Source organism: Manis pentadactyla, chromosome 13 (genome assembly GCF_030020395.1).
Source record: "Manis pentadactyla isolate mManPen7 chromosome 13, mManPen7.hap1, whole genome shotgun sequence".
Taxonomy (NCBI): domain Eukaryota; kingdom Metazoa; phylum Chordata; class Mammalia; order Pholidota; family Manidae; genus Manis; species Manis pentadactyla.
In genome coordinates, this window is record NC_080031.1 from 75,772,154 (window position 1) to 75,786,584 (window position 14,431).

General features: G+C 36.8%; 1 pseudogene; it reads left to right on the plus strand.

The window, feature by feature from the left end:
• Nucleotides 1-1,245: 1,245 nt before the first annotated feature.
• Nucleotides 1,246-12,977, plus strand: LOC118909469 (olfactory receptor 6F1-like; annotated as a pseudogene).
• The last annotated feature ends 1,454 nt before the right edge of the window (nt 12,978-14,431 follow it).

Consider the following 14,431-nt stretch of genomic DNA (forward strand, 5'->3'; position numbering starts at 1 on the left):
TTCTTAAAAATCATTTATTCCTTATTTTTTGCAAGTGGGAACACATAGGCTCTTTGTTATGAAAATGGTGAACCATTCCCTATCTTGCCAGATGCTGTATTAGCCAAAGTTTCCTGAAATGTATTATTTTGTTTTGATAATTTTTCATTCATGTGATTATTCCATTATCTAAGTCTGAACTATTAGAAGATGTGATACAAGAGTAAAGATGACATAGACGCTATTATTTAAGGGCCTTGCAGGTTAATTTAAAAATACGTAAATTAAGGAGCAATTGAATTGCTACAGCTTAATTGTTCTGGTAAAGATAAAGGGCTCTGGGACACACACCCAAAATTAGCTGGAATGAGTCTTAGGGAGGTTGTAAAGCCAAAACAAAGTGAAATATAGATTATAACTACTACTCTTAATAGTAAAAAAACAAGAGTGTTTCATTAATTTTACATTTGGCATTTTCATGGTGAAATTACACCTCATGTGAATGGCAAAAGAACAGTCAGAAAATCTGTGTTGAAATAATAGTTTCACTTACTTATAAGTATGTGATAAATCATGGGAAAGACTTAACATCTTATGAATCTCAGTTTATTCATTGGTAAGCAGATAATATGATTTCCAGGGGAATTGAATGAAAATGAATTAGAGAATGTATGACATAGTTTAGTTTGGGTGTGATAAAATGTTTTTGTTTTAATATAGAATTTAATTATTCTTAAACTAATTTGATGGCAATGAATCAATTGAACCAATATGATTACACCACACCCCAAATAATTGTATTTACTATATTTTCACAGAAAAAATATCCGACATGGATTGATGGCCTGATTAAATCTGGTTTCTGAGTTTCATGCTTCTGTAAACCACAAGATCTACATGCAGGTGATGGAATTTTTGAAGAGTCTAAGCCAAACCAGTGTTGTGGAGTTCCTTCTCAAGGGGTTTTCTGATGACCCAGATATACAGCCGCTCCTGTTTTCCCTGTTCCTCTGCATTTATCTGACCACCATGGTTGGAAACCTGCTGATAATGCTAACAATCATCTCAAACGCTTGTTTTCACTCCCCCATGTATTTCTTTCTTAGCAATTGGTCCTTGATTGATCTCTCTTGGTCTTCCACTACAGTTCCCAAACTTCTTGTAGACATCCAGACAGGAAATTCCACCATCTCTTTCAATAGCTGCATGATGCAAATGTACCTGTTTATCTGCTTTTCAGGGTTGGAAACACTGCTTCTCCCGATCATGTCCTATGACCGTTTTGTGGCCATCTTCCTCCTTTTGTCCTATTTGCCCAACATGACTCCCAAATTTTGTGCCTATCTGGGGGCAGCTCCTGGATCTTTGCAGTCTTGTGTGCACAGAAACACACCACCTTATTGGTGCAATTACCCTTCTGTAAGGATAACAAAATTCCTCAGTTCTTCTGTGATATTCATCCATTGTTAAAGTTGTCCTGTTCAGATACCCACATTAATGAGGTATTTATTTTTATTGAGGGGGGACTTGTAGTGGTGGTGAGCTTTACCTGTATTTTAGTTTCTTACATACTCATTGGTTGTGCTATAGTCAGAATACCATCAACCACAGGGAAGTTTAAAGCATTCCCCATGTGTTCTTCTCACATCTGTGCAGTCCTCTTGTTTTTTGGTGCAATAATTGGTGTTTATTTTTGTCCCTCCACCTTCCACACAGCTGAAACAGACAGAGCAGCAGCTGTAATGTACACTGTGATCACTCCATTGTTAAACCCTTTTATCTACAGTCTAAGGAATCATAATCTTACCGGAGTTCTTAGGAAAACCATCCAAAATAAATTGTTTATATGATATTTTTCAAGGAGTGGGGACTTTTCAGGTGAACGTATAAATGAGTCAATAATTTTATTAAATGTTCCCATTTTCATCTGCATTTTGTGACTGTAAGGCTTACTTATAATTTCTTCAGTAAATTATATTAATTGTTTATGACAGTTTATGAATTATATCTTAATATAACTGTTGACATACAATTTTTAAAGTACATAAACCTGAGTATCATAAATATTGTAGATGCTTTAGAAAAAAATTTCTAATTCCTAGGATTTTTACAAACCTGACTAATCCTAAAATGTCAAATATGGTTATTCTAAAATTTATTCTATTGGATATGATTAAATATTGTGTAATAACATTATTCAAAAGGGAATAATTACACTTATTTGATATTAGTTCTGATTGTTTTTAGGTAGATTCTTTTGGATATTCTAAGTATAAAGCCAAATCATTGTAAATAGAAATATATTCATCAATTAATTTCCAATTTTCATTTTTTTTTCAGTATATTTTATGTGCATTGCATTGGTAATAAACTCTATTACATATAATAAAAGCAGGTGTAGTGGGCATCCTGTTTTATTTACTTTAAATTTTACCATTTTTTTTTCAACTTGTTTATTTTCAGTTTTATCATGTTTTTAAGATTCTGGAATGTGTTTTTATGTACATATACAAAGTAACTTATATAATTACTTTATTTTACATATATAAATTTTATATTCTAGTGATTTTATATATATATAATTTTCTATTTTCTTTCTCTCTGTATATATATATATATTAATCTAATTTCCATTTGCCTTTGTTTTGTGTTTGCGTCTGTGTTGTGTATGTGTGTTTACTTGGGGTAAAGAAGGACAGTGGTCAGCAATAGGTGTTAAATATGTCATATAACTTTCAATGTCTAAAAATTTGGTCATGTAAGTTTTCTCCCTTGCTCTATGGCTTTAATATATGTGAGGATAAGCACTTCTTACTCCAAAATATGCTGGTTGGGTTGTACCAAACGCCCTCATACCAAATCCGTGCACATATGTATGCAACCGAATTAAATTGTGCTTAATAGTCTTGGCTGAATCCTGACAACACATGCCTAAAACTTGATCTTCATGGTGTCGTGCCCACTCTGCAACCCTCACTTTCCCACTGCAAAATACCTGTAATCTTGAGAAATAAACTCTCCATCATGGTTGTACTAACACTAAAGGTCTCATATCCCAGTGATGAGATTGCAAAGGGGTCAAGATTGATGAGTATGAAATAGAATATCCAGGATAGATAGTGGATAAGTACTCTCTATCTATATTCCTCATAATATTCTATATAATAACAAAAAATGGAAACCCACCAAAGAGTTTTAAACTGGTAGCAAAAAGGTCAAATATGAATGTTACATCAAACAGATAAGTATTACATACACCTATGCTCGCATGTGTTTTCTTCTAAAATATTTAGTAATTTATTTTTCAAATTCAGAATTACAATGCAGCTGATATTATCTATGCTTTTAGTGATGTTTAAAGATACATTCTCACTGTGGATGTTTAACTGATGAAACATCTTTTTTCTTTTTATATATTTTAATTATAGTGTATATATTATATTTATTTGAACATAGAACATAGTGATTCAAAAGTTATATACATTACTAAATGTGTACCACAAATAGTACAGTTACTATCTGTCAGAATAGAAACATATTAAAGAGATATTGACTACATTCTCTAGGCAGTACTTTCATCCTTGTAACTAATTCATATTATGATTGAGATATTCTGCCTCTTTATCCCCTTCACATATGTCAACTGCCCACTTCAACATCTCCTCATGGTAACCACCAGTTAGACCTGTGTTTGTGAGTCTACTGCCGTTTTATTCATTTTGTTTTGTTTTTAGATTCCACATATGTTTTCAGAAGGTTGTGTGTGTGTGTGTGTGTGTGTGTGTGTAAGTTGATTAACTCTTTCTGAAATGTACATGGAGTCCAAAGGTTTAGAAAATCAACAGTTTTGGAAATAGGAAACCATATTGTCCAATTTTACCACATGATTTTCAGAATGACTATACAGGTATGTTAATCAGGACTGTTATTAGCATAAATATAAAAAAATGAATCAGATAAGACTTTAGAAATAATTACATAGGCTTACTCTGAACTTTTTTTCTAATGGGCTATGAAAATTTAATAAGGAAAGGATTATAAAATGGTGTAGAAAAACAGTATAGGAAAAACACAGAATCTCATATGTTATTTCAGGCCATACACAAATTCACTAGAAAAAGATGATTGACCTAAATATAAGATGTAAAACTTCATTTTATAGAAGAAAATAGAGAAAACTGACTTCAAAAAATTAGAAAAATAGAAGACTTATAAGACACATGCCAAAAATCATAAACCATGAAATAGGAAAGTTACAAATGATAATAGAGGTAAATCCTAATGAAATTTAAACTCTTACTATTTAGAAATCATTACTAAGGCTATGGAAAATCAAGTAAAAAATTGAGATAAAAATACACACACATATATAATAAAAAATAAATATATGAGAATAAACTATCCAATTTAAAATGCCAGCATTTGGACACTTGACAAAAAGTGATATAAGATTGGCCAGTGAACACATGAAAACATGCTCACTATCATTAGTTGTAGAAAAAACACAAAGTGAGACATGAAGTACACTGCATACCCACCAGAATAGCTTAAATGAAAGAGAACAGTATTAAGTGTTGGCGTGGATATGGACAGTGGGGCACTCGTCACTCCTCACTGGAATGTAAAGTGTTCCAACAAATCTGGCTATTTTGGTAATAATTTCTTACTAAGTTTAGTACTTAACACTATACATACAAATTATCATCTTAGCTACTTATTCAAGCATAGGCATGTATATCTTCATACAAGGATTTGTATGTGTAAGGTTCATTGTAGTTTTACACTTAATAACTCTAAATTGGAAACAATCTAAACATTTAGAGGGACGATTGGTACCGTCATCCCTGGAGATGGCAGAGGAGTAATCAGGAGGGGAAGAGGGGGTGGGGCGAGGGGCTGATCTGTTGCCAAGGTCACTGCCCAAGGCACCAACCTCTCTCCCATATTAAAGTTCTGCTAGTTTTAATTAAAAAAATTAAAACACAACAACTGTGGTCTCTTCAGGGGGAGGAGCTGCCTCCTCCCCAATTTGCGGAGCACTCGGTACTCCTTCCCTATACCCAGGATTTGCTGGTGGACATAAGCATCTGGTATAGGGGAAGCCATTGGAATCTCTGCCTAAATGGCTTTTACAACTCTGGGATATGCAGGTGGAAAACATTGTTATGTCAGGTACTGAGATGAGTAGACTGGCTTTTCTGACAACTCATACTTACTTCTTGCAACAGTTGTAAAGTGCCCATCATACCTCAGGGAAACAGGAACTTCAGGATTGACTGGCAGTAGCCATCAGGGCTCTTTGACCTAATCAGGGAGATTTACCATACTCACCCACTAGCTGGAAAATGTATGCACAGCTACAGCAGGTGTTATGCAAGATGGGCATGAAAAATATCATCCATAATATGGACACTCAATGCCCCAGTGAAGAGTTGTTCACTGTAGGAATGAAAAATACAGTGCTCGATATAGCAACCCTGTCTCTCCTTGAGTTCCTAGTGACTATTCTTGCCCTCCACATAAAGCAACCCATAAATGAGGCTACTCATACTTTAGCAGATCTGGGGGAGGACGAAATAATAAGAAAATGAAGGAAGTACAGGCTACAACTGAAAGGAGAGGTGCAAAGGGCCCGGGGAATGTCTCGAGGACTCAGATGTGGGTTGATTTGATAAAGGCTGGGGTAGTGAAAGAAAACTTGATGGGAAACCCAATAAGATGATGTCATAACTGTGGGAACAACTAAGCCAGAGCAACAGTTCCACCCACTGAGATCCAGGACATGGAAGAGAGAGGCAAAGTCCCAAGCTCAGCCTGTGTCCCTGCAGGACTTCCTGGGGGACAGTACTAAGGCTCTGCCTGGGCCCTCACCACCACACGATGATGATTGGGTATTGCCATACATGCCTGGAGTGTAATAGACCCATCAGGCCCTATGAGCTAGATGTTCATGTAAATGAAGATGGTTATGGATGGGACTTTTGGCAGCAGATTGAAATAATCTGCCAACCTTTTGTATTCTGGACACAACTATGAAAAGGAGCAGAGGTCCAGTATACTTTGACAGTGAAGCAACCGGATGCTGGGTACCATACCTTTCTGACCATGGAGCCCATCACCAGAACAGCTCTGACCTAGGTAAAAACCACCTATCCCATTGCAGGGTGGGTGCAAGACTAGACCCAAAGGCCATGGAGTGGTGTGGCACAGATGCCTACACTAGCCAATGGGGCATATATTCACAGTAAATTAACACTCTTTCTAATAGCCCCTTAAGTGGAGAAGTCCAGTGCTTATTGGGGCCAGTGATGTTTACCAGTGGAAAAGCAGGATGAACTTGCTTTTGAACCATTGGTAGCCAAGAGTGCTTATCAGGAGGGAAATGCCCCTATATCTGAAGATGCTTAGTATACACACAGCTCCAGTTTTGGGCAGCCCCTAAAGTGGAGGGCTATGACTTTCCATCCTAAGACTGAGACAATATGGATGGAAGATGGAGAGGGGAAGAGCAGTCAATGGGCTGAGTTGCAGGCAGTATGGCTCATGATCACCCAGGAGACCTCCCCTATAGTTGTCTGCACTGACAGCTGGGCCATCTATCGGGGCTTGACCCTATTGATACCAACATGGTACCATGCCTTTGGATGGTTGGTCACTGGCCCCTTTGGGGACAAGGGCTATGGCAAAACCATACAGGTATCTGCTCAGACTAAGACAATTACCATACATCATGTGACTGGCCATTTGCCCTTGACATCCCCAGTGAATGATGCAGCAATCACATTGGTCCAGGAGCACTGGCTAGAAGGAAAGCCTGCCTCCGATGAAGCCCAATGGTTACATCAGTGTTTGTTAAACATGGGGCAAAAGACAAGGTGGGCTGTGGCCTGTCATTAAGGCTTAACAATGACCTTTAAAGAAGTCAGCAGAGCCTGGAAGGAGTTCCTTGTGTGCTCTAAGAGGGACTTACGCTGAGTCCTGCAGCAACATGGGACAATAGCTAGGGGGCCAATACCCCTTGTCAGGTGACAAATAGACTATACTAGGGATCTGCATATATGAGAAGGTTATCGGTACATCATGACTTGTGTGGACACAGCTACTGGATTCTTGGTTGCTTTTCCTGCATTTTGTGCAGATCAGCAAACCAGCAAGAGGGACCCAGAGCATCTCTTTGCAGCCTTTGGCTGGCCACAGGTGATTGAGAGCGATCAAGGTATCCACTTTACTTGACATGCATTACAAGAATGGGTATAGCAATTAGGAATAAAATGGAAGTTTCAGGTACCATATAACCCTGCTGGGACAGGAGTGACAGAGAGGTAAATTTGTTTTGTTGAAATCTGGCCTGAAGTTGGACACTAATTGTCTACAGGGCTGGTCAGTTCACTTATTGATGATGGTACAACATTTGGATGAGAAGTCCCAGAAAAGACCTTTGAACCCTGTGGATATGCCAACACACTGATGCCTCTCCTACACATGTATGTGCAAACCAAAGAGGAATTATTGAAGCCAGGATATGACCAGCAGAGCAACATCCTGCTGCCGGTCCCAACTGCTTTAAACCCTGGAGACTCTGTTGAGTGGATGTGGTCCTGCACATTCCAACACACAGACCAGTGATGGCTGGCCCTTCTGGCAACTTAGGGAAAAGCCCCGGAAGCTGGCCTTGTGAATGTACCAGGAGTAACAGGAGAGTGGACCCCAAAGATCATGGTAGTATACCCAAAGTGTCTGGGGAGTAAGAGCTTCTTACCAGGAAGTTTTGTTTTATCTTTATGACCAGGGCATGTGCCTCCTGTAGCCCTATATAATAACCCATCTGTAACTCCCACAGGGAGGGGGTGAAAGTCTGGTTTACCAGACCAGGATGAGATCCCATTCCTGCCAGTGTCCTATCACAGGACCACTCTCTTGCATACATCCTATCAGATGGACAAGATTCGCCTATGCTGGTGTCATTAAAACATGTATCTTATTGCCCTTAAGGTTATTGTCTTCTGCATTCCCTGTGACCTGGATGTGCCCATTGGCTGCAGCTGCTGCATGATGATTGCTCTGAACTCCTTTAGCTACTGGCGCCTGTGGTATAGGTGAGCCTAGCAGAATCCTCCAGCTTGAGGATTTTCATGATTTTATTGCTGTTGTTATTGCATGTTATGAGTCTGGTTACAGTTCTCCAGTTTTCTCACACAGGGGCCATTGTGGAAGATGGGGATTGAGTATACTGTAAGGTGAGATTTCTGGAGGGGTGGGCTGTGGGTAAAATTTCAATATTTCCAGGCTCTCTGGGCTGGCCTTAGTGCATCTCCATATCAGTAGGTGTTTCAAGGCTGTGGAGAGATGTAGTCCACCTCCATATCAATATATGATCATAAAAGTGAGGCCATATATTTACTGGAGAGGTTGGGTTGGGTCATTTGCAGCCCAGTTGAGAGAGACACTGGTGAGCAGAAGTGGACAATTGCTTGTAAGCAATAAACAGGTTTATCCCACTTTAATTTTCACTTGGACTGATTTTACCTTCAAAGGTAATTTTCCCTGGGCTGGGAACATATTCCCCCACCCCCAGAGTAACAGTGACTAAACAGAAAGCAGCATTTCTTGTGTCTAAGTGGAGAAAATAATTGAATGCATGGGTCAAGAGGACACTTTCTGCATGCTCTGTTTCTTGATTGCAGTTGTGGTCACATTTGTATACATTTATCAAAACAAACTCTATCCTTATATCGGCTGTATCTTATATTATGTCAGTTATAGCTCAAAAAGTTCATTTTAAAAATTATCTTCTATTGTCTTTAGATAGTGATTCTTAGTGGGACCACTATTAATATCTTTGGTCGGGAATTTGACAACCCTAAATAATTAGCATTGTTCATTCTCATATTAAATCATGCCACCAATATCCCATGTTACTTTCAACAAGCTACCTGTATGTAGTTTCAAATACATACCTCCTGGTACTTCCTACTTTCTCAGTAATAACAATTATTTACAGTTTATTTCTTTAATGCTTTAATGTTTGATCGTCTTGACTTTTATTTATAAGGATTTATTTTTAAAATATTTACATATGGGCTAATTTTCAGAAACCATGTATTTAAGAAAACATTTCCCTTGGCAACATGAACTTAATGTGAACAAGCTCACACTTATATTCTTAGTTCTCTTGTTGCCATTCATATGTAGAAATAATCTAGATTTATCTTATTCAGACACATACATTGTCATTTTTTCCTTCTTTTGTCCTTGTAGATTGTCAGTCTTTCATACCCTCTATATATTTACTGTGCTGCTATAACAATGTGTGTGTGTGGGGGGGTGTGTGTGAAATGACTTAACTTTGGTATCTACTCAGTTGGGCAGGGTTGTTTCCACATATGCTCGGTAAATATTGAGAGTTGAGATTTTTGATATGAAGAGAATGTCACACCAGCATTGTTTTGTTTTGCACGTTTAGTAGTGCTGTTTCTGTAAAGGAATTCTTTTAAGTACTGATCCAGTGTGTACTTTGTATGCTAGGCAGTGTGATCTTCTGGGTATGCTTGTTATGGATGAAATATTGAAGGGTGCACTCTGTACACATGGATGACAGGTGAATGCCATGGGCAGTGGCATTATAAAGCCAGTTAGTAGGCTATTCCTTCAGTTCCTGTAGAAGCATTTCTGCTACTTCCCACACTTCCTTTGTTCTTTTATTTTTGCTAATGTGAGACAATTACGACTCTCATCCGAGGAAAATCTTCAGGGAAACTTTGTGGATGTCCCACTTTGAAAGGCAAGTCTCCAAGGCCCCTGGCTGAACATATAATACTAATTCCCACAAGGGGATCATGGACCGGGACTTTCTTTACATCCTGCTCACAAGGAAAAAAAAGCTCTGAAAAGAAAAAAGTGAATTCGTGTTTATATATAACATAGATGGTCGGGGTGAGCCAATGATATAGCGGTGAAGAGATATTTCTGTTTCTTCTCCTTATGGTCCAATTGAATGTAATGTCCTTTAATACTGTAACCTTCTGAAAGGAAAGCTTAAAGAAAATTTAATAACATTCCATTCCTGAAAAATAAACAAAGTGACTACAGGCTGTGAGTATATCTGGGGGGATATAATCCACGTTTTTACTTGGGTAGAAAATAATGTATCTGCGTAATAGTACTTTTATAATTTGGATCCTTCTGTAATCACATGTAATATACCTTTGGCATGTCCAGTTCCCTTCAACGTTAATATATATTTAAAGTGGGTATAACCCTATTTCTGCTAAAGGCAGAATTAGCCATAATATCTTTAATAAAAAGAAAATAAATGTTCTCTTTGGCATGATGTTCACCTGATTGTTGCAAAAACTCTACTGCTATTTTTCTCAAATTACAGAATTTGCTTTGGTAGTGCCAGCAGAAAGAGAGCCATCCAATACCCTTTTCATAAAAGCAATGTAGAAACGTTGAAACATTTATAGTAAAGTGACAATATGAATTGTAATATTGGTCTTATGGAATCAGGAAATACATTTTTAAATATTGATCAAAATTCTTTCTTCGAAATAGTTTTCTTAAATTGATAAATTCTGTGTGTTCACTAGTCATAATATTTTTTAAAATACTTTGAATAGTTATAAACCCTGAAAAAAAGTAAATGTTGTATTATGTTAGAGTAAACACCAAAAGTAGCATTTTTAGGAAATTAAAATCTGATGGTTGATGTAGTGGGGCAAATAAAATGTTTCCTGATCATACTGATGTTACTTTAACCACATCTAATAATTTTTATGACATATATATCTTGAAAAATTCTCTTCTGTATCAGCAGTACACTACATTGGACCATTAACATGGTGACATAACACATATACATATTTTTAAATAGAGTTTTATGGTTCAAAATCCCAGAAAGTTTTGCTCACAGATATACACATATATGAACACAATTGTCTCTACATTTCACTATAAACATTTTTATTGTGATATAGAAGATATCAAGTCAGTATCTTTATGTCAAATAATTATTTTAAATAGTAAAATTATATTTTACATATAGAAGAAAGCTTTTATTATGAGCCCTAAGAATTTTTTCTGCTATAATTTCCATTTATCATCTTGATACTTGACACTAAAGCACATGTATACCTGACAGTACCCATTGGAATCCTTCTCCCCTTAAAGACAAGATTTCGAATTATTTTTTATTGTGGTAACACAACAGAACAATGGTTTGCAATGTTATAAAGTACACTTAAATATTTGGAAAGTGGGTATATCCCATGTTCTGTTCTTTCACAGTAACCAAGATATAGAAACTACCTCACTGTCTGTGAAAATTTATTTGTTTGACTATTTCGCCTAAATATAGGAAAAGAGATGAATGCAATGATTCTAAAAACAAACAAATCAAAGATTACGAATATTAATATTTAGAAACAAAATATTTTCCATATAGATTTTAAATCCTACTGTGTGCTACTGTTTTCTCTCAGATAGTGTTTGCTCATGTCCCAATATTCCAAAAAACCATAATTGAAGGAATAAATTAGGGATCTTGAAGATATCATTGTAAAAAACATTCTGTGTTGATTAGCAAATAGTACGGCCTAGAATCTCCATTCTGTGAGGCATAACAACCACTCACATGATCTTCTGGCTTTGGAAATGAGGTGTCTGCATATTTCATCACCATCCTCTAGTCTCCAGGATGTAAATTCCTCAGTGATGGGACAATAATAGAAACATATTTTATTTATTGGTGTGGACTCACCATTAAAATCAACCTGCTGAGTTCAAAACATACCCCACCATTTAAAGTGATGTAAGTGTAGGAAAATCACTCCCCAGTTTCTTCATTTGAAGTTTTAGATTCTTTGAATATTTACCATGGATATTACTTCTCAAAATTGAGTGAGTTAATCCATGTGTAAAATTTAATTTTTACAAATACTAGAAGTCTATTATCATCATTAAAAAAATGATTACAAATATATCCCATTCTTGCTCATCTATCACCCGGGCTTTTTTGGTTCCATATCAGAGAGGATGAGCTGTGGAGGTGACAAACCAGACCACAGTGACTGAGTTCATTTTTCTTGGGTTTCCTGGTATTCTGTACCTGAGACTCACGTTGTTTGTGATGTTTCTCACTGTGTATCTGCTGTCCCTCATGCCAAACACCCTCATCATATTCACTGTTGTGATGAAGCCCACACTCCAGACGCCCGTGTACATTTTCTTAAGAAATCTCTCCTTCCTGGAGTTCTGGTACACCACAGTCACAGAACCTAAACTGCTGGCCACCTGCCTGTCACAGGGTGTCACCATCTCTGTGTCTGGCTGTATAGCCCAGTAATGCTTCTTTTTCTCCATGGGAGCTACCGAGTCCATCCTCCTGGCAGTGATGGCCTGTGACCGGTACCTGGCCATCTGCAACCCTCTAAGACACTCACTGCTCATGAGTATTTTAGTGTGCTTGTAGTTCTCTTGGATCTTGGATTGGGGGCTTCATATGCCCTCTTCTATCTACCATACTTATCTCTCATCTGAACATCTGTGGCCCTCAGAAGATCAACCATTTCTTTTGTGACTCAGACCCCATCGATAAACTCTCTTGCTCAGATACATTCTTGGTGGAGGCCTTGAGCTACACATGTAGATCTGTTGTTATTCTCAGTTCTTTTCTTCTCACCATGCCCTGCTATGGACACATTGTGGTCACAGTAATCAGAATGTCTTCCCAGGAAGCTTGGAGAAAAGCTTCCTCCACCTGTGCCTCCCACCTCACTGTGGTCACCATCTATTATGGCACCATCATCTTAGCCTATGTCTGCCCTCCGGCCAAGTACAACTTCACCATTGGTAAAGTGGTCTCCATGTTCTACTGTGTGATCACCCCATTGATAAATCCTCTCATATACACTCTGAGAAACAAAGATGTGAAGAAAGCTTTCAGAATGTTTCTAGCCCAAAAGAGATTGCTCATGCAGGGGATTTGGGAGACCAATTAAAATAAGTAATTTAGAATGGATTCCCATACCACATTTGCAAACAGTAAGTATTGAAAAGTACATTAGGAAATTGATACCACCTATTACAGACACTTCTCTCACTTTTCATATTGATTTGTATCTTCTTGAACTAGTTATCCTGTAATTAATGTATTTAAGAATGTTTTAGCTTAATACCAAAGTTACAAGTTTCCAGTCCATAAACCATTCAGAATAGGAAAAAAGGCTGGTTTAGTGCCATATAATATTTCAGTTATATGTTCTAATAATATGTACCTTAACAGTAACTATGGGTCAGAAATTGTCCCTGTTAAAGGGAGAAATGTTTTAATTCCATCTGGTAAATGGATTATTATAAATTTGTCACTATGTACATTAAAAAAACACATGATGATTCAGTATTATTCTAAGGCATTGATGTCGATTTAATTATGAATATAAACATAAAAATTAAGTAGAAACTAGAAATTACTCTCTAATTAACATTTTTATGAGTAATATAACTGAATTTGAAAATATTATCAAATGTAACAAGATCAATAATTTGTGGGGGAGAAAATGGGAAAAGTTTGAACTGGACAGTACAAGAATTGGATATCTAATATGGAAAAGCAAGCATCGACTCTCTTAGATTTTATTATAATAGTCAAAGACACACTCACTTTACTATATACTAATTCAATTCAGAGTAAGAGGCAAAAAAAGGATGGACAACTACTTTTCCATTATAGTGTATCACTCTCCCATGTGAATAAGGAAGTTCTATAATTTTCAGTACAGTTAAGAATCTACAGGTATGGTAATGGTGATGAAAGAAAAGGTATCATCAAAGCTTTTTAAGTATGAATTTTCCACTAGATTGCCTCACCAAATCTCCTTATTCAAAGTATGGCCAGTGGATGAGCAGAGTCAGAATAACCTAGGAGGCTTAGAGAATGAGAATTTACATAGTTACAAGATACACAGTTCATTGATTTGATATGCATATTAAATCATGAAAAAAACACTATTTTAAACACCCAAGATTCTAAACAATTCCATTTTAATGGGAGGAGAATATAGAGAAATCAGAGAACAGACTGGTGGATGCCATAGTGGAAGGGGATGGTTGAATGGGTAAAATATATGAAAGGGGAAAAATTAGTGAGAAAAAGTTTGATATCTTCATCTGGATGATGCTTCATGATTGTATATGTATATCAAAATTCATCGAACTGTACACTAAAATATGGGAATATTGTTGCATACACCACAATTTCATCAAAAAACAAAGAACTTGCTGCATGTGCCAATGTTTAAGAATGTCTTTGTTTAAATCTGAACTCTTATTTTCTGGAATAAATTAGAACTGCGTATTTTTCTGAATGCCTAATTAGTTTGCATTTTTAAAGCAGTATGCATGCGTGGAAACTTGTCAAAATTACATTTACATGTAAATGTGAAACAAGTCATAA